Source organism: Octodon degus, unplaced genomic scaffold, assembly GCF_000260255.1.
Source record: "Octodon degus isolate 3935 unplaced genomic scaffold, OctDeg1.0 scaffold00168, whole genome shotgun sequence".
NCBI classification, from domain to species: Eukaryota; Metazoa; Chordata; class Mammalia; order Rodentia; family Octodontidae; genus Octodon; species Octodon degus.
The window spans coordinates 3,907,541-3,929,827 of NW_004524744.1; the positions used below are offsets into that span (position 1 = coordinate 3,907,541).

A 22,287-nucleotide genomic window follows, 5' to 3' on the forward strand; every position below is an offset into this window, starting at 1 on the left:
CAAGCCTTGTTCTAAGGATCCTACCAGCCTTATTTTACTGATTTCATTCTTTTTGTTTAATAACTGACATACACATTTTTGTTCTAAAATAAGTTAAAATTTTATTGTTTTTGTGGGAGATTCCACTACACTGCCATTTCACCCTCAGCTCACTGCATCTTGGAGCAAACACCCTACTCAACCAAAATTGCTCTGGCCAGGATCAGAAGCAGATTCTAGTTAATCAGGCAATTGGTCACTTACTTTTTCTATTCTTATGAGTTTCTTTGAAGCATATGATATGAGTATGGGGTGGGGGCTTTCCTAGGGATGGGGGCACCATGAGACAATGTGCCGAGCATGAACCCCTTGAGTGGACTCTCACTGCATGGAAAGCAGCCTCTCTCCATTCTTTACTAATTTCTTCTTGGGAGATCTCAGTTAAGAGCTATTTCCTAACTTTTCGCATACAAAAGCCTCATGTCTTTTATTAAAATAAGACCCTCTGGTTTGAATTTGTGTAGGTTGTGCCATATTAATAAAACAGAGCTGCACCATACTATCACATTTTAAATTACAATAATTTTACTAGTTCAATATAGTTAATCTTACCATTTGTTAGAATAACCTGTTATTTTGTTGGAACTGCTGTCAAAGCAATAGCAAATTTACTCTAAAATGGTTTAATATTTGTGGTATTTGGCAGTATATTCAGTAAAGCCTTTAATTGCATCTGATAGAAATACAAGTTCCATCTGTCTTGCACGTGCATCCTACTCAAAGCGTGGCAATAGTGCTCTTCTGTTTCCGATGCTCATAAATAAGATACCAACAAACCCACAATATTGGTACAGACTGTTCTGGACTGGATTCTGAAATGCTAACCACAGGAAGCGATTTTAGTACTTTTTAGAAAAAGGTTTCCATCAGCCGCCTACGTGCTCAATGTGGCATTCTAGATTTCCTGGATTGTCAAAGGACTCAAAACTACTGGAATAACCAATTTAAGGTGATCTTATTTGCTTAAACAATATGTGGACTAGTGAATGGCTTGCAGATATCACTCTAAGCCTATTCAATATGTTAAAATATTCTATTCTATTATTCTGACTGACTATTTTTTAGAGGCTTGTAAAATGTAGTCACAGCATATATAGACAAGTGAATCCATAGCATAAACAGATCAATGCATGAATGACCAACTTTTTTGAATAATTTGCAAGTAACTTGAGTCCTTATATTCTAGCTTACCTTCTTCCTGCCATTGATCATTCATATTCACAGTATGAATTAGTTTTTGTTGAGTGTTAAATTATTTTAAATAATTGAGAACAGATTGAATTGATGCAATGTGCTTAATGTTGGATTTAATTTTTCCCAATAGCTACTTACTTCTGTAATTAAAATAATACATTCTGTATTAATTTCAACTTTATATAAATATATACCTATCAGTATACAATTTTATATTTGCAAAAGAAGTAAAACCTATAAATTCATAATTTTGCAAGTACATAAAAAGTGCAGTGAATTCTTTAAAATTAATTTAAAAATTTAAAATACTTTTTCATAAAACTTTGAAAAGAAATCTTAAGTCTTCTGAACAGTTTGAACTCTCAACACGTTTAAACAGAAAAAGGCATCTATAATATTTACAAGTGTCACTATTTTTGATGTAATATATATTGCTTATTTTTTCTTGCATATGATATATTAAAGAAAATTAAACATACTAAAAATATTGATTCAGAAAATGTTTTATGTTTTTATCATCCAGGGTGAATTTTGATTATTTAACTTTTTACTTTTCAATAATTGAGTTCAACTCAATTCTACTTAATTACTCAATATTTTATCATATAGTAAATAACTTGAAATTTTTTCATGTCTTGGTGTTCCATTATTAAATACAACTGACAAAGGATGATTGCTCTTATAAAATATTTCAGAACAATCCATCTTCTCTTATTTTTATATCACAAAATGTTTGGCTATGTATGAATGATGTATGGGAGGTTGTCAGGTCATCATTAGAAAAGACAATTAGAGGGACCAGAATCATATTTCTTCAGTATTTCAAACTGGTTGAGTGTTTTCACATGTATTAATGTAGTAGTTGAGTAAGGTAAAGGTAAACTAAAGTATTACAACTTAATTATTTTATCTTATGAGGAAACCAAACTTGTAGGCTGAGCCATCTTTCCCATCAAATATTTTCCATCAGTTTCAGAAAGAAGAAGTCATTTTGAAGCTAATGATGTAAGATTTGCATCACATTCCAACTTAAATAGTTCGTTCAAGTTGCAAATTTCCTTTTCTTGGGGGATTAATTTCCCAACATAGAAATAGGTAAATAGATGCTGGATAGCATGCTCTTCATTCCCTGCTATTTAATCTGACACAATATTGAGAGAATTTCCATGGCTGGCAAAGTAGACAGAGGAAGAGTATAACTGCACAGGTCATATTTGAAGAGTCCGAGAGAAACTGGATTCAGAGATCATTGTAAAATGACAATAAATTGAATTATCACAGGAAGCCTGCAGTTGGGTAGGGCTAGTTTTTCTTTAGTGTCCAAAGCTGATTTCCAACTCTGATCCTTTCACACAGCCTAATGACATGGAGTGTCCTTGCTGCTTCTGCTTTTCAATCCTTAAATAACTCCCAATATTTTATTGGAAAACATTCAGTGATGTTTTCATCTTCATGCAGCCTGATGAAAATAATTTGTCACAGTATTTGTCACTCAAGACCAACACCTCTTGTTGTTTCAGCTCTTGACTATACCTTTCTTCTACTTTTTCTGCTTCTGTGTATTTTTTTTCTATTTTCCCTGAGTCTATTTCTGCTTAGCATTTCTGTGATGATATTTTACTGATACTGATTATCAGTATAGTACCAGATTTTTTTGAACATCAGAGTCTTTTGTCTTCTATTTGGCGTGTATATCTTGGCTACTGTCATCTATTCCTATGGCGCCAACTACTGAAGACTCAGTTTTCTGTGCAACCAACTATTTTCTCTGACTCATGAACCTAATTTACCCAGGAAACAAAATTATGTGTTGTGTTGAATAAATAAAATTCTAGAAGAGCTATGAAAACAAATCATTTTAAAAACAAAAGGAAGAACCTGACCCTAATTAGTGAGAGGTGGTCAGGGATGGCTTCACAGAGGAAGGTGAAATTTGAGAGTGGAACTATGTCAAGACAACTGGAAGGGCCAGCAAAAGTCTTGTGTTCTGTCTAAAACTAAACAAGTCAAAGATCATTCTGATAATACAAATAACTGACTAAACTCTTTCAGCACTACCTTGTCATCTACAGAATGCATTCCTTTATTCTGAGACACAAAGTCCTTCATTTCCTGGCCTCAAGTTAATTTTCATCTGATTTCTATCACTCCTTCTGATTTGATAATTGGTCGCCAAACATAAACACACATCTAAGATTCTGGAATTAGTTTTCTGCTATTCTCTTTGACTGACCTCATTATTTTCATACTTGTTTTTCTGATTAGTATGTCTTACTCCTCATTCAAAGCACAATAAAATATTAGTATACCTTTGCAGATTTTCTGTACAGTGGTTTTCTTTAAAACTTTAACTTGTTGCTTGCCCTAAAGATGAAAAGCAGATATTTGCTAGATTTAAAGGGATACAAGAGCACTGAAGTTCAGGAGCCTTGAGTTAAGTTGATGAGTGGCATTTCTGTTTATGTTTATTGCATATTTTTTTGTCAGGAACAGTGCTAGGAATTAGATGTAAATTATTGAGAAATGAATTTTGACTCACTACTCCTGGTTGATGCCTTTCTATTTTACAGCATGGTGGTAAAGAAAGATATTAATTAAATAATCATGCAATTGCATGTAGAATTCCATCAATGTCTTGTTCATGAAAGTTGGTATGTGATAATTTTCATGCTGATTATGAAGAAGTTGACTTGGCATGGGAGGTGGTGAATGGCTTGGCTTGAGGAGAGATATGGGTGGGTAGACATTAACTCAGTAATGGAGGGAACCTGGCAAGCATGAAGGTAAATGCCAGTACAGCTAGTTCAGAGAGGGCAAAGGAGATCATGCTGGGAGATAAAGCAACACAGTAAGTCTCAGAACAGCAAGGATATATTTATATTATATGAATGATAGGAAATCAGTCTAAGTACTAGATAATAGTTTTTCATCTATAAAGAAAAATTCTTTGCTTGCAGTAGAGAGATCAAATGAATATATAGTCCTGCAAATGATGTAATTTGGTACCTTAGGAAGATAGTGAGCTGTATGTACAAGGCTAGTGATAACTATGTTGGATTAGGAAGATTGAGATACCTGCATAATTATTTTTTGAAAAATAGAATGTGTTCCATAGGTCATGTTATGGCTTCAGGAAAAGTTGATGTTTTCTTTCTGGAACTTATATCCTGGGAAAGCCTTAAAATTACACCAAGGACATAGATGTCAATGTGCTGAAGAAGTTTTCCTGCTTGGCACTTTTAATTAAATTTTATACATTATTTTTTATTTTGAAAATTATTTAATGTTTAATTTTTACTTAAGTTTGCTCAAATTTTGCCTTTGGAAAATGAAATAAGCTATTTTTAAAATCTCTAGGCCAGGGATATAGTTCAGTAGCACAGTGTCTACCTGCCTGAAAAACGCAAAGTCATGAGTTAAATTCCTAGTGCCCCACAAATTAATTAATTTGTTAATTAAATTTCTTTGGAAAAAACAAAATGATGTGTCCTTTAGATTGAAGTACTTTAGACTTTGTTTATTAAGACCTCTGACGCCATGTTAGCCACCAAAATTAGGAGTGGTGGCACATGCCTATAATCCCAGCACTGGGGAGGCTCAGACAGGAAGATCACTACAAGTCTAAGTTGTGTAGTGAGTTCCTGTATGTACCTAATAAATAAATAAAATGAGTGATTGTGTGGCATTTGCTTAACATTTTTGTTAGACAGATTAATTTTCTTACCATTGGTCAGACAGATTAACGGATTTCATTTTGGCAGATTTGTACAAGCATGTAACATATTTTAATCATTTCCCTTGTCCTTCACACTCCTTGTCCAAGCCTTTCTTTTGGTTTCCCATGGGGGAATGTCACTGTGCTTATTGTATTTTTCCATTTTTTACTATTAAGTTTGCAGTGCATAAAAATAAAATTCTTTATGGGGAGTTGGTGAATGCAACACATTCATGTTCATTTTTAAAGCAAAATCAAGTTACCCAGACTGACAAGAGGGTAGCATATAATTACCCATCTAAGCCTCTCGGAATAAGTGTGAAGAGGATAGCAGAGAAGAGAAATATGAATCTGATATATGCTATATGATAAAACTCCACTTTATCATTTCCCTTTTCAACATTTTTCCCTTAGGCAGTAGTAAATTAGACACTTAGGATTGTAACTTTGATTTCTTTCATATTCTTTGAAAAATATTAAATTGTATAAATAAATTATGCAAGTAGTACCGCAAATTTATTCCAGCTCTTCCCTAAATAGAGGGACAAACTTGGTACAGTTCAAAGTAATTTACTTGTGTTGGTTCAAATTCATTTACGAAATGGCATCTTATTATTACAAGGCAATGATATAAAAATTTCATCACCTTCTCTCACATGCGGTTGTATATATTTTGACAGAGACTGAAATATACCACAAATACCATCAAGGTAACAATAAAAAGTACTATTATCGTAAAAAATTTATTTTTTATGAGGTCAGATCTAATTTATCTGCTACCGTTTACTCCTTTTTCTCCTGTGTTTAATTGCTTGCCCTATTTAATTGGTTGCTTCTGATCTCATTTGTGGAGTTCTGATCATTTTGCTCCCTCTCTAGAACATCTTTCAGTAGCCTGTGTAGGGTTGCCTCTGTCATCATGAAATTCCTTAGTTGTTCTTTGTCATGGAAGTATTTCACTTCTCCATCAAACTTGAAAGAGAGTTTTGCAGGGTGTAGTAGTCTGCACTGGAATTTGTTTTCATAGAGGACTTGAAGTACTCTGCTCCATGCCCTTCTTCCTTCATGGTTTGTGAAGAGAAGTCAGCCATAATTCTGATGGGTTTTCCCATTAAAATGTGATATGCTTCTTCTCTCTAGCAGCTTTCAGTATATTATTCTTGTGCTGAATTTCTGGGATCTTGACCATTATATATGTCTCAGTGTGTTCTAATTGGGTTGCGGTTACTTGGCATTCTGTATGCTTCGGTTACCTGAATGTCAGTTTGTTTCCTCATATTTGGGAAGTTTTCTGCTATTACTTCTGCAGGTATTTTTTTAATGTCATTTGTATTGACTCCTTCTTTCTCATTGATGTCTATTAGTCTCACATTGTTCATCTTTGTATCATCTTGCAGGTGATGGATTATTCTTTCCTGCATCCTCGTTGTTTTTAAGAGGTCTTTTCTTACCTTTTCAATACCTGATCTGAAACTCTGTCTTCACTTTCACTTAAATGGTTTTGCAAGCTTGTGATTGAGATTTTAAGTTCCTGTATATCTCTTTGACTCTGCTTCATGTGATCTATTTCTTTCCTATATTGCTCATTCAAGGAATCCGTCATTTTTCTAATTTCTTCTATTTTTTTAATCAATGTCTTCTTTAGAGGCAGTTATTAATTCTTTTACTGCAGTGTGTTTTTCAGATTGGGTTTCCTCCCTGTGTTTCTGTAGTTGATTCTTTACTTCAGTTGCTCTGAGTTCTGAGAATTCTTTTTCTACTTCAGAAAATTCTGCTCTAAGTTCCTCTATAACTTTCTGCTGTTGCTTATTTACTATCAACACTATTAATTCATACATTTGAGCTGAGCTAGTAGAAAAGAATTCTGCTCTGAGTTCCTCTATGACTTTCTGCTGTTGCTTATTTACCATCAACTCTATTAATTCATACATTTGAGCTGAGCTAGTGTCATCTGTTCTTGTTCTGGGTGGGCAATGGGTTTCTTCCATATATTTCTGCATTTGATTCTTTACTGCAAACATTTTTAATTCAGGAATTTTTTTTCATTTCCAATCTGAGTTCCTCTATACCTTCCTGCAGTTGTTTCTTTATTTCAGAAGCCATTGATTCATTGCTTTCAGCTGTGTGATTCCCAATATGTTCTGTGTTAGTGTCCTCTGCACTTGTTATGGTTGGGCTTGGGGTCTGAGATTGCATTTTGCTCTTTCTCATTATCATTTTGTGTAGCACTGCTTTCTGACCTTTGTTGTAGAGCTTTGGTGCAGTTATAACCTTAGCACCTACTGAAGTTCAGGTGCAGATCTACAGAGTTTATTTTTATCCAGCTGTGTCTGGCTTCGGTCTGGCTGCTGTGCTCAGCTCCTTCCTGCTGCCGCCCTTGGGAATGAACCTGTTGTGCCCTTCTGGCAAGATTTTATGCTCCTGGACTAGCTGGGTGGTTCTGTCCCCTACCCTCTCTGCAGGGATTGCAGTTGCAGGGTTTCACCCCAGACCTGTATGCCAGGCCTGAGCTGAGTCTGAAGGGGACAATTGGAGTAGGGGGGAGAGGAAGCTCTCCCACACACTCACTGGACCTGGCTAGGACTGGATCAGGGGGTCCCCTGAAAGCGGCAGAAATTCTCACTGGGCGGGCAGGGTGGGGTGGGGTGCTTCATAGTGGTGGTGGGGGCCCCAATGGAGTGGAAGAGGATCTCACCCACCCTGGACCTGGGCTTGCACTGGCAGGTCTTGCCCACGCAGGGTAGCTCGAAGCTCTCCCACACACTCACTGGGCCTAAGCTAGGACTGGATCTCAGATCTAATTTGTTTGTTACTGAAGCATTTTACTTTTGCCTGGACTCAGACTTGGAAGTAGAAGCTCTCAGAGAGGACAGCCTGCATCTCTTGGCAATCTGCTTGTGGTTTTTCTCTTTGGCTTCCTTCATTGTCTTGGCCAGAAGTTTAGCATACTCTGCAGCCTTTTCCTTGTTTTTCTTAGTGCACTGCTTCTTCAGTGCAATACAGCGGCTTTTGTGTTGAAGGACACGTGGAGTAACAAGTCACTGGATCTTGGGGGCTTTAGTCCTGGGGTTTTTACCCTCCTTGTTCAAGGGCTTCTTGACAACATACTGGTGCACATCATCTTCCTTAGATTGAAAAGTTTGCGCATTCTGCTAGCTCTTTTGGGTCCTAGGCACTGAGGCACGGTAGTATCAGTCAACCCAAGAATGTCCTTCTCTCCTTTCTTTACAGTAAGCAGATTGAGAACACTGAGGTTGGCATTCACGATGCAGCCTCGGACGGATTTCTGCGTTCTCTCCCCAGTCCTCCTCGATGGGTAGCAGGAGTGCCCCTTACTCAGCAACAGGCTCACGCGGCCATGGGTGAGGACTCTTGCTTCATGTTGAAGCTCTGCTTTTCGTTCCCACCACTGATTTGGACCACGTAACCATTCCACTCTTCACCCAGGGCATCAGCAGCCACTTCTGTGGCCATGCACTCCTCGTAGAACATGTGAAGCTTGCGTTCATCATCGACCTTGATGAGTTTCTGGCAGTTAGTGGCTGAGAATGAGATGTTCAGCTTCATGTTGAAGCTACTGACCACCTCCCAGGCACCACAAAAAAGAGGTAAAAAATTTAAAAGTAGAAATGATCCTGTAAAATGTGAGTAGTTTTATGAGTAATGGCCAAAATAGGTTCAGCCACACCTTTTTTTTTTTTTTTTTTCTTTTCAAAATGCTTCAATGGTAAGCAATGCTTAGTGGACAAATACTAATACTTAAATTTGCACAGGTATGTGCATGAGTGAAGGTAGCTCCAGTGAATATGACATCTTGAAAGAGACATTATTCAAAGGGTTAATGTATATATTACATAAAGAATAACATAGGTCTTTTATTGCTGTAAAGTAAATACTATGGACTCTGTATTTTTAATACTCTGTTTGGATATTTCTGCCTATATTTTAATTTGACTATGCCTGTTTTATTCTTTTCCCTCACATCAACAGTGGATATGACACTTAAATATAAGTGATAAAAATGGTAGTATAATCTCTTCCAAAATTTAGTGTGAAGTGCTTGCCATTTTTAAGAGTCTTTGTTTATACTGAATCCATATGAGACTATTTGAAACAAGTGTTTTAATAACAGGTATCTGGGTATAGGAAATCTTACTTTTTATATTCATAGGACTATAATTAGAACCAGTGGGAGTTGTGCACATGAGAGATAATGACAGTGCAGTTGGGATAGTGTGTTTCTCAGAGGAGAAATTTCATTGAGGTTAGACTAGCTAAGTAATTATGTGGTTTGCTATTTCTAAGAAATGCTTGAATGAAATTTGTGCTAGTATGTTTTACTTTTCATTCATGGTTTTGCAGAGAAGAGAAATAAGGAATAGACCTTAATTTCTCTGTCATATGAATTGATTATTAATCCATTTGCTAACATACTGATAAAAAATCCAGGAATATAGTTTTTAGATGATAAAAGTTGTTGACTTTATCCAACGCAAAAGCTACAACTCTTGTTGCATAGGTCTTGCTTTATCTTGGTCTTAACCATCCAGCAGAAAAGTATGAAAACAAAGTATAAGAAGTAAAGCCATGCTGTTATTTTGAGCTGTAGGGGACTCAGGTCAACAATTTCTCACATTGCCAGTGAAGTAGAAGACCCAATACTATTATGGACTACGGGACTCTTTTAGAATATTTTGCTGAGTTAACAAACCTATAATATTCAAATAACGGAACTAAGCAAAAAAAAAGAGGATACAGATAAATGTCCATTTTAATTATTGAAACTATCCTACCAATTTTGTTTGAAACTGTCTCATTGCTATTTGTTTCTCAATAAAATTATGGGAAAAAAATTGTACTTCCCAAAATTATTTCCATTTTAATTGAGAATTAAATTTATTCTAGGTTTAGAGGGATCTGTCCATGAATAATGCAGCTGTACCAACTCCCAGTGATGAATGTAATCATTATGTACTAAAAACATGTACTAGGAGAAATACATAAATTAAAAAAACAAGCCCAACATCAGGTTCTAGTATTATTGACAGCTATAGAACTTCTGTCTCTCCCATTTCTTGTATCTGCTTCTCGTATGTCAGGGAGATTTATTTCTTCGTATATATGATAAGGTTGTGTGTGTCTGAAAGTGCCTGGTTGGGAAAGGAACCTGTCCCTATCATCTCAGTTTGTCATAATGCTACAGATGCCTGAGGATTTTTGTAATGGAAATTTTCCAGAGACAGGCTTTTTATGCAGTTGTGATGGGAATTTCATTGCTGTGTCCTCCATGTACTCCAAAGGTCATTCACGGTGACACTTATGTTAAATGTTGATAGTGTGTTTGGGAGCTTTAAGGAAAGAATAATATCAGACAAAATGATTTCAGGCAACTTTTCAGTTCAAGTCTTACATTAATGTTTAACACTATTTTTAGATGCATTGCCATCAGGGTTCTTTCACAAGTCTTCTTCTGAAATGTCCCATGTTTATTTAAATCTAATCTATCTCTGCCACCAAATTATGTTGATTCCACCTTGAAAAGAGATGTTAAATTGATTGACAGCTCCCTGTTTTCATTGTCACTGCTCTGGGCCTGTCATCCACTATTGTCTCCCTAATCTGAGAGCTTTTGTTTAGCCTCTTTTCCACAAGCACCCAGCATCTTGCTGCTTGTAACGTAGGCAGATAAGGGTTGAAATCCTGGGGATGGACTATAGAAGCTCTACTCATTGAAGATTTATGTTAAACCTCCTTAAATGAAAAATAATAAATTAAAATTGATTTTCATGTAAACACAGATGACACTTAAAATAACAGATGTGTGCTTGTGCTATACACTGTAATCATTCAGGCCAAAATAACTTTAATTATACCAGTTAGATATAGTTTTAAAATTTGTCTTAGCTGGTGTACAAGAATAATCCATAATTGAGACCTTAAAAATTATGTAATGTCTACTATGAAAAGAACATAATGAATAAAACTGCATTTAGATTGTACCAAAAGGGCATTATTTCTTTAGAGGGAAGGAGTTAGAATGAATTTGATTTTTTTTGTCACTGTTTTACTTATTTTGTGATGTTTTTTCTAAATTTTTGTTTCCAAATAACTAACTACTGTGCAGCAAATTGCTTCACAGACAAGGACTATGGAATGATACTGTCAGTATCAGAACAGCATTATTAAGTACAACATGATATTTGTTTGCAGTGTAGTAGGACGGCATAAATTTTTACTGATTAAATCAATTCTGTGATATGGATAGTTTCATATAAATACATTTCCTGTTTTCCTTTTTACCCTCCAGTGTAATAAAATAATAAATTTGCAAAGAGAAAAACAGTTATATTAACCTTACAATGCTTCTATCCCACCTTCAGCTGGTTCTTCACTTTCCCCATACTGTCAAGTGTAATCAACCCAATTGCTCTCCCACATTTCATTGTCAGTGAACTGACTGCACTTTAATGCTGCACACACACACACACCAGAGAGAGGAAAGAAGAGAAAAAAAGCAAGAAGAAAGAAAACAACCAACTGGAGAGAAAAAGCTAAGTTTGATCTGGATTAGATACCACCTTTTCTATCATTACATTTCAAGCTTTCTTCTATCATAAAATTTCACAGAGCTGTTAACTCAGGCTATATCTGCTCATCATCTGTACTTAAATGGTTGGGTCTAGTAGACCAAGGCTGTTGTTTATATCGGGTTTTATTTATCATTTTTAGGTGGTTTCAAAACCTTGGGTGGGGGAAATAGATGGAAGTCTAAGCGCCTGGCTAGTGCAAAATGCCTGGTTTGATCCCCGGTACTTAATACTGTGCTGGCCTCTGAAACCAGGTGTGGCTAACACCTATGTAATCCCAGAGCTGGGGAGGATGAGACAGGAGGATCACTAGGAGTCTGAGCTTTGTAGCAAGAACCTGTATCAAATAAATAAATAAATAAATAAATAAATACATACATACATACATACGTACGTACGTACGTACGTACGTACATACATACATACATACATAAAATTGCATGGTACTGCAGCCCATGAATTTCTAGGCCTCCTTTCTTTCAATTATGTCATCTTTCACTTTATCTTATCTTGACGGTCTTATTGCCAGTGCCCCACTTTGACTTTAAATTTATTACCAGGTTCAAGTATCCATAATCTTGATTTCAAAGAGACCTCTCTCTAGCTACCTCTTATCTCATCTTGCTTCCTACAGGTATTGGCTCCTAAGATCCTCCCAATTCCTCATGGTCCACAAGCCCCTTGTTTGATGACTTTTTTATCCCTTACTCATTTTCTCATTGCTCTCATGTTTTCCCAGATATCCAACTTGAATTCCGTGCTCTATTGCTTGCTCGCTCATTTGTAGAGCCCCACTTCCCTTTCTTCTGAAGTATCACCTTATATAACCTTTCTCACCTTCTGATTTTACTAGCTTGTCTACTACTTCACCAGAGTCACACTGACCTTAAACGTATCAGGGAAGTTCTCACCATAAGGACTTTGTTCTTGCTCTATTCCAGCTGTGTGGAACACTCATTCTCCATGAGATGTTTTTCCTCATTGATTTTACCCTTGTCTCTTTTCATCTTTCCTTAGGTATCTGAAAGGTTTTGATGGTGTTGCAGCAGAGAAACAGGCAGAAGGAAAAAGGGAAAAGGGATTTATTATAAAGGGAAAAGAGCTTCATTATCTTAGAGGACACGGAGAAAATTTGGGAAGATAAGAAATTCTCTGAATTGGAACAAAGGGAGGCTGAGGCTTTTATGGCCAGGTACATCTAAACATCCTGAGGCGGGTGTTTAGATACACCTGAGGAGCTGATTGGGATCTTCCCTGAGGTGGTGGGAAAGGTGAAAGGAAACTGCATCCTGGGCTGAGTTGGAGAAGAAGCAGGGAGGTGGTCTCTGGGAAGATAAGCTGTTGTTTTAAGGGCTTCAGCCATTTTAGATGACCACCATAATAATTCAGCAATTCATACTAGGGCCATAACCTATTAGTATCACTTTCTTAGTGATGGCAAGCAACCTTGACTGCTACCCCTGCCACTACTGAACAACATTGGTGCCTTATGCCTTATTATATTTACCCTCTATGTCCACATTTTTTAAAAGTTTTTAAGGAAGGGCCTATGTGGTGTTCAGAGTCTCGCTACTAGATCGCACTCATGTAATCTGCCTGCTTACAGCTTCCCAAGAGCTGGGATTACAGGCGTGCACCACCATACCCAGTCTCAATTGCTGTCTCACTTGGCCCCTGGGGCAGGGCCACAGGGCAGGCCAGGGGATCAGAGCCCTGGCCCCTGCACCTGATTGCAGGTGCTTTCATCTGCTGAACTATTTGGCTGACCCTTGTATATCCACATTGAAAGTAATTTTCTCCAGGATGAGAGATTTAGTTTAGGTTTTTACCCCAGTAATTTATGAATGCCTAGAAGTCTGTGAGCTATAGTAGCATAAAATGAACGAATGAATAAAAATGCAAATATTTTCCATCATCCTAATAATTTTTAACCATTCTTCAAATTTTACTAGTTCCATTCTCTGTAAAAAAATTTCATCTTTCCTTCCCACACAAGAGTGAATTAGCTGCAGTTTCTACACTCACTGTCTTTTACACTGACCCATACTTTTGACTTTATCTTCCTGCCTAATTTTATGTGTCTTCTTTGAAAGACAAAGTGTTTACCATAGTACCTTAAAACCTACATAACAAAATATATCTTGATTAATATTTATTACATAAATGAAAAGCATGTATGTTTCCTGTTTGGTTCTACATGTACCATGGAAATAACAATATTTGTCATTCATCCAATACTTTCTTGATGATTATCTTTTTTTGTAGAGTTAAGATCTGTCTGATACTTTCAAAGCCATTTACAGAGTTTGCATGCCCTCCTCTTTGTGATAGTAGCATAGGTGCCTTTTAATTAAATATTAGAACATCTTTGGTCATCTTGACAGCTTGACTATTACTGAACTACTGAATACATGTTTCCAAGAGTATTTCTCAAACCATCATCTTTGTATTTCAGAGAAGTGTTGATTATCATATTGAAATTCTAGATAAAATGCAAGTTCAAATTCTTCAGTGATCTTTATGACTATTATGATCTGCCTTTGTCATATCTTACTTCTTATTGGAGGAAAGACATATAAATTAAACTTTCATTAAATTATCAAGAATTTAAAGCCATGGGCTGGGAGATAGATCAATGATCTAAAGTGCCAGCTTAGGTAAGCTTAGGTAAGTGTGCAGGGACCATGGTTGGATCTTTGGCATCACAGGACACACCAGTTGGGTGGGCTGGCCTGGCAAAAAAAAAAAAAAAAAAAAAAAAAAAAAAAATCCAATACAACTGTATGGGTATATTGAAAATGCTTTCAAGGGTCTGTTTTATGTTTGCTCTCATTTCTTTTTAAGACACAGGAAAAGTCCATAATGTGCATCGGGAAGGCTTTCATTAATTTGTAAAAATATATTGGTATTTAAATATTTACCATCATTTTACTATCCAAAAATATATGTATGCATTTAACTATAATTGCATGCTAATGTTGAGTGCAAGTAATGCTGTATATTGATATTTTAATTATTTAACACATAAAATTAATACTAGTAGTTAATTTCAGAATATTATTAGATAGGTGATATTAATACAAAGGGTATGTTCAGGCTCAGCAATTCTTTTTGTAAATGTGCAAAAATAATTGTGCTAATGAAATGTTGGCAGAGGAGCCCATAAAGTCTATATGGGAACAATTATAATATAATCTCTCCTTTCCAATATTTTTGTAGTGTACAGCCCATTCAGTACTCAATGTATGAGAGCAGTCATTTTCATTGCTTTCCCAAAGGACATGTTCAGAAAAATGCTGAAGCAAAGGGCAAACAAAGCAATGTTTTGATTTGAGAGGGTGAAAATGGGTAAAGATGAGTATGTTAAGAAAGACAGTAAAAGGAGAGGGAATGAAAGATTTTGAGCAGTGTATGGTTCATCAAATAGGAGCTGTACACCCTGACTCGTTGCTCCACTAGTTAAAACCCAGACATGGAGTAATATAAAACCCAAATAGGAGGCTGAGACTCCAGAGCAGAGAAGTCCAAAAGCTTACCCTTATGGAAGGGCACCTGACCCATAGCAGGCATGGCTCAAATACATCTGTAAGTGGAATTGGCTGAGGCTTGCTCAGACACTTCTACACAGCTCCACATGTTCTGTATTGACTGAGAAAACCTCCAGTACTTGAGGGAGTCATGATATTTTCTGAAAGAGTTGGTGGACAGAACCTGACAGCTGAAAGCTAGATTTGATAGAACTGTAGCTCAGTAGACAGAATTCCCAAGGACTTGACCAGATGGTGCAGTGGCTACAAGCATGGATAAGTGCTACCCAAGAGTCCCCAAAAGCTTGTGCTTATTGTGCACATGACCTTTGGCACTTCAGCTCAGTTCTGAGCAATAAGGGAATAAGTTAAATGATTTAATTAATAAGTTATTCTAGAAAAATAAAGGGCTATCTCCTTGCACAGCTGAATTTGTGATTGCAGTCTCATACCTGCTTCATATGGTTTTTTCTTAACATATTGAAAGTTTTAGCTAATATGTACTCTTGACTACTTAAACAGCCACAGTCACCACAGAGCTGATACTTGCTTACATAGCCACATTCCAAGGTCATGCAGCTGGCATATGGCAGCACTTTGTGAGGCTCTTACGGGCAGCATAATTTCTACAGAAACTCTAGAAATGGGATTGTCCTAACCTCAGAGGCATATAAGGTCTATCTGAGAGAAAAATCCACACTCCTTCATATCTGCAAAAGCCTTATGAATAAATCAATTCCCATCTGTTGTGCCTGGGAATTAGAAGATAATGAGTAGATTTGGTTATCTTCGTGCACGAATGCCAGAGGTTTCCAGTCGTTCAGACCCAACACTGAGTAATTCCTAAGTCCATGGTGATTTGCTTCCTCCCTCAGTGTTTATGGGTTTATTCTGGCACATAGTTCTCCAGACACAGGCACAAGCCAAATGACAGGGTGCCAACAGAGCACCCAGGGACAGCCTGAGAACCTTTTAGGCTCAGAACCGCAAATGTCCACAGGTCCAGGTCAGCTCTAGGAGGTTAGCCTCTCTTGAATCTAAATCCTGAAGATAACTTCCTGACCCTAGATATTCCCATGTCATTTTAGTGACTAATAGTGAGCATCAGAGGAGTTGTGTAAACCACAAGATGTAGTGTAGATGAACGTAAATGCCTAAGTGAGGCTGGTGTCAATTAAATACAGAATTTGAAAGACAGCTTAAATATTTTAAATCGTTCAATTTTAGTTTTAAACACCTTATAAAATAACAGCATGTCATTATATATTTTATGACCTTATGGCAGGCTAAAATACATTGCTAAATCTCTAATTTATATGGAAGCATTTTAATGCAGTTCTAAGTACACAGGGTGGAACAGAATGTATTTTTTTAACAGGTGTACTCTATATACAAAGGAAACAATGTTTTAATATGTGCTTGCTTTTAAGTGTTGGACTAAAGTTAAAGCTGAATAAACACAAAAATCTCTCAATATCTTCATATGTCAATGTAACATGTAGTCAAGAATATACTGTCCTATAACTCCTAATAGTTTTCCTTTGCCAAGTTTTCAATCTTGCCCTGTAAATACGAATATTGGAACTTGATATTGTGCATTTTAAACTCATTTATAGCAGATTTGTCAAATTATATGTAATTAGAAAATATTATTCACTAGGAATATATAGCTACTATTTATTAATATAGAATTGACTATTAACAGATGTAATTGTTAGAAAGTCAGCAAAAAATAACGGCCAATTCATTTTGAAGAGGAACATTTTTCTAGACAGAGGTGATGATTGAGGTATCTAAACTGCCCAGAAAAATCATAAATTTATCACGAAACTGATGCCTTGACCATCCCTTGCCTTTACAAGAAAGGTTTACAAAACACAGATTATAGGTTATAATCCATCTTCTTCAAAATCTACTTTGTTTCCTCTGTGTACAGACCATGCAGCATCAGTCTCAATTCAAAGAGAGACTGGGAGCTGCACACAGTTCCACCCTGAGAAAAGCCCCATGCTTCAGTTCATGTTCTGTCTGTCTTGAACTCCTCAAATATTTTGAATAATGTGCTCCACAATTTCTTTTTGTTCTAGGTCTATGCTATGTGGGAAGCCTTCTCCAAATTCCCCAGACCAAATTTCTTTCATTCTTTTAGTTTTCATTTTTTTAAAATGCCTGTCTGAATTATGATAGCAGATTATACTTCAAGTTCACTATTACCTACTGTCTTTACCCAGGTCATTGTCATGAACACTCTTGGTCCTTGTCTACGTGTCTTTTACAGGTCTGTTCAACCAGCCTACAAGGGCCAAGTCCTGGTTGCCTGTTGTCTAACACTGGTCTTCTCTCCTTAGGGCTGAGTTGGTAAAGCGATACAAATGATACACATTTGCCTCCTGGTGGCGTTCTGTGGTGCCATGCATGTTTCACGGTGCCTGTAGACTCCCTCCTTGCCTTGCTTCATCCTCTGACTGATCCTGCTCATCCCATTGTTGTCCCCTTTGAATATCCCTCCAAAGTATGAGAGTACTTGAATCTCTGTCCTGTAACCTGCTTCTGGATACTCTTGTATAAGCCAAGCATGAAGTACCACAAGGGCCACTTTTTATTTGCTTATGTTGTGAATATTTTCATTTCCCCAAATTCATAAATTGAAATTCTAACTCCCAAGGTCATGAATGCTATTAGAAAGTGAAGACTTTTGGTGGTGATTAAATTTTAAAACAGGCCCTAGTGAGAGTTGTTCCATAATTTCTTGAGTCATGTGCTACCAAAACTCAACCAAATGATACAAACAATCTCAATGGTAAGAAAACAAAATTTTATATAAAAATAATATTGGTCCTAATATGAAAAAAAATAGGCAGTTATGTACATGATATACTATACAGTAAGCAGGTGTCTTGTCATGAGAAGCATAACATGCTAATCTCCAAGCTGTGCTGAAGCAAATCAACCAAAAAACACGTTCACAAGTCTCTGAAGTATCTTAATATAAAATATGGCATGAAAAGAAAAATTTCTTCTGTTACATAGACTATAGAATAAACATACCAAAAATTTAAAACATTAGTGGCAAAATCCTAACAATTAACAAAAAGCAATTAAAAATTGCTTCTTTTTGGTCTATACTTCCTAATTGTAAAGACTAAATAAAAAACTACAGAAATACTAATTCTATTTAAAAATAAATATTACATTTCAATTCACTATGCTGAATTAAAAGACACTATGTATTAAACATAAAGACACATAAAAATATCTATTTTTTATTTTTATTTTTATTTTCAATTTTTTTGCCATAATTTTATTGATAAACAAATAGCAATGAGACAGTTTCAAATCAAATCAGTAGGACAGTTTCAATAATTAACACACTGCATACATTCTCCTTAGTGGTTAATTGCTGTTCAGGATGCGGACTTGATATCTTATTTACAAACACTATTAGAACAAATCGTTCTATTCATTAACAGATGTAACTATCTATCCTAACCACTTTGAATACACAGATACAAAATGGACATTCATCTGTATACCCCTTTTTTTCTAAGTTCTGTTATTTGAATATTATAGGTGTGTAAACTCAGCAAAATATTCTAAAAGAGTCCAGTAGCCCATAATAGCATTGGGTCTTCTGTTTAACTGGCAATTTCAGAAATTATTGACCTGAGTCCCCCACAGCTCAACATAACAGCATGGCTTTCCTTCCTATATTTCGTCTTCATAGTTTTCTACTGGATGGTTAAGACCAAGGTAAAGCAGGACCTATGCAACAAGAGTTGTAGCTTTTGGGTCTGATAAGGTCAGTGAAATCCCCTCAGGATTTATCCTGAGATCCTGTACCTCAGATTGTAGAACCAAAAATATCTATTGAGCCCATAGTTGAAAGCCCTTGAGAGGCCAGCAAGATAGCTTAGTGGTCTAAATTGCCAGCTTAGGCAAATATGCATGGATAACAAGCAGTTTAATCCCTGGCACCAGATACTGTGCCAGCCCCACCCCAGGGTAGACTGAGTTGGCCACAAAAAGAAAGAAGGAAGGAAGGAAGGAAGGAAGGAAGGAAGGAAGGAAGGAAGGAAGGAAGGAAAGAAAGAAAGAAAGAAAGAAAGAAAGAAAGAAAGAAAGAAAGAAAGAAAGAAGAAAGCTCTTGAAAGAAACATCTCCAAACCTAGAATTTTATTAGAAAATCATGATAAATATTTAAGGAAAACTTAATAGCAATTTTTATATAATTGTTTCCAGGAGGTGAATAACTGAGGCCAATATCACCCTGACCCCCAAACAAGACAAAAATACTAAAAATAAGGAAATCTATAAATCCAATCCATCTCATAAATTCACATACAAAATTTCTACCAAAAATAATTTAACAATTTGTAGAAAGAATTATATATGACCAACTAGTTTTATTTTTCTCTCTCTCAGGTACTTAAGGCTTATTCAGCAATTAAAACTAATCAGTGTAATATACTATGTAAACAAAATATGAAAAATATTATGTCTAATGACACAGAAAATTGACAAAGTGCAACACCTTATTTAATAAAAATTTTCAGCAAGTTATTTCAACTTGATAAAGAACAGTTATTGAAAAATTACAGCTAAAATCATACGTAATGTTAAGGAAAATGGACTGTTTTCATCCTGATACGGATAACAAACAAAAGTGTGTATTTTTGTCACTTACTGAGCATAGTTCTTCAAGTTTTAGCTATAACAATAAAGCAAGGTAAGGAAATAAAGTAATTCATTTTGGAGTGGAGCAAAATAAATCATCTCTACTCAAACATTCCATGATAATCCACATAGAAATAGCCATTAACAAACAAATGTCCCAAGAAACATTCCCAAACTTCCCAAACTAAAAGTAGCAGTCCACATTATAAATTATTTTGAGTGTAATGCTAATTGCATTTCTATATTCTAACATTAGGCACCTGAAAACAAGAATAAAATTACACTATCATTTACTATCACTTCAGTGAAATGAAACACTTTGACATTTACTTCATATATCATCTTAAGTATTTGCATGCTAGAAATTAATAGAATGTTGGTGAATGAAATTAAAGGAGACATATGTAAACAAAAAGACACAATATATTTATAGATTAGCAAGCCCAAAACAATAAAATGCCCATTTTCTCAAAATGATTTATAGGGTCAATGAAATTTTTATCAAAATATTACCAAGATTTATTTTTTTTGGAGATAGACAAGACATAGAGAAAACTTGGGTACAATCAGCCACAAACTCTAGAATAGCTAAAATAATTGTACAAAGAAAAGTAAATTCAAATTAATCTAATTAACAGTAGGATTTACAGTATTAGTACATTGATAAGAATAGTGTGGTATTGATAGAGGGAGATGGAATATACAAGGTGGAAATAAACCTATAGAGACACACACAATCAATTTTTGAAAAGGGTGAAAATTAATTTATTGGTGAATTCATAGCCATTTCAACAAATGGCACAGGAGCAGCTTGATATCATAGGCAAAACAAAACAAAATAAAATGAAAACAAAAGGTAAACTCGAAATAGATGTTGAAATTAAATGTAAATCTCTACGTTTAGAAGAAAAAAACACACAAGTTGGATCAATTTCCAGAGATATTTGTTGACTGATGAAAAGCCAATCAACCTGGACAAACTGATGCAAGTTTGTAATCACAGCAATTGTGTGTTCTAGGGCACCTTATACTACATACTGAGATACAGTGTCAACAAAACAAAACAAAACAAAAACAAATCATGACTATATGCTTTAAGTCCATTGATAGGGAATTTTAAAGGACAAAATATTTGAAATGTAGGACAGATGGATGTTTCCTGGGGGTTAGAGAAAATGAAAGACTTAAAAATTGGAGTAAGATGAATGTGGTTACAAAGTGTTGGCCAGGGAGAATGTCATATGATGGCAAACTCTTCAGTGTCTGGAAAAGATAGTGCACAAGGAAACCTATACACTGGATAAAACTGTATAGAAGCAGACAGACGTAACTTTGGGCTAAGGATGTTGCTCAGTGGTAGAGCCTTGCTCATCCCTGTATAGCTGCAAAGCTGGGTAATGTTGGTGGATAATAATGGTTAATATTCTGCTAGTGATATTTCCTTATAGTTGAAACCCCACACTACTATGGGAAGAAGTTCAGTAACATGTGCATAAGATTTCTCTATATTATTTCTCCCACCTTCATGTGAGTCTGTGATTTTCTCAATAAAAATATTCCACAAAATTTTTCTCAGTGACATAGCAGAAGAAATTCAGAAAATACTATTTTCTAAATTTAAATCTTTTACTTCACTTTATTTGATATTTAGAGCAGTAAAACATTTAATTTACTAGTTGTCTAAGAAGTTTAGTTTTGGTAAAGAACTGGATATATTATATTTCTTGATGTACATCTGGTTCTAAGATATGTAAAACAGTTATAGTTTTCCTTGATGAAATGGAGCTGCTGGTAATATTTTTAGACTGTGTACGCAGAGGGGGAAGTATGTTCAGATCTTTCTGACTTAATGCTGTTAACAGGAAGTTTTCTTTCTTAAAGTATTTACATGGGTCTTTATTTAATTAAGCCTGAGAAACACTATTTAGTTGCAGATGGTACAGAACAATCTAGCACGGCTTTTAACCTTTCTTCTTTTAACTTTGCTTGTAAGTTTTATACATGTTTCTTTAAAAAGATGTTTTATGTCTTTAATCAGCCTACAAACTTTGATAGAATCATTTCACTATGCATACGTTTAAACATTCAATAGTAAGGAAAATGGATTCTTATCCTAATAAGGCTTTCTGTGACCTACAGTATCAAAATAATTTATAATTTATCTGTATGGTGAACTTTTGTTATTTTATTTTCTGTAAATTTTAATGAAAGATACGTGTGTGCACATACATGCAAGACTTTGAAAATTGCCCCATTTTGTTATGGATCCCCAAATGCCTCCTTGTTGAACTGTATTTCTTATTTACTTACTTTAAGTGAGATTAAATGTACATATGGAACATCATGTACTATTTTGATAAATGTGTACAAAAATTCTTGGGATTTATAATAGCATTAATATATATCTTTTTTAAGTAGGAAAGTTTTCAAGACAGTATTAGTATGTATTGATGATTACCTGTAAAAACAAAAGCTCTTAATGTTTAAGAAGTGAGCAGGGCCAGGGAAATGGCTCAGTAGAATAAGCGCTTCCCTGGCAAGTGCAAGGGTC

At 35.5% G+C, this 22,287-nt stretch overlaps 1 protein-coding gene and 1 pseudogene across 1 annotated transcript in view; one reads left to right on the forward strand and one right to left on the reverse strand.

Annotated features, from left to right (window-relative positions):
- CUNH4orf22 (chromosome unknown C4orf22 homolog) overlaps positions 1–22,287 on the forward strand; it is a 933,771-nt gene that overhangs the window by 302,900 nt on the left and 608,584 nt on the right. The window lies entirely within an intron of this gene.
- LOC105743800 lies at positions 7,771–8,515 on the reverse strand (annotated as a pseudogene).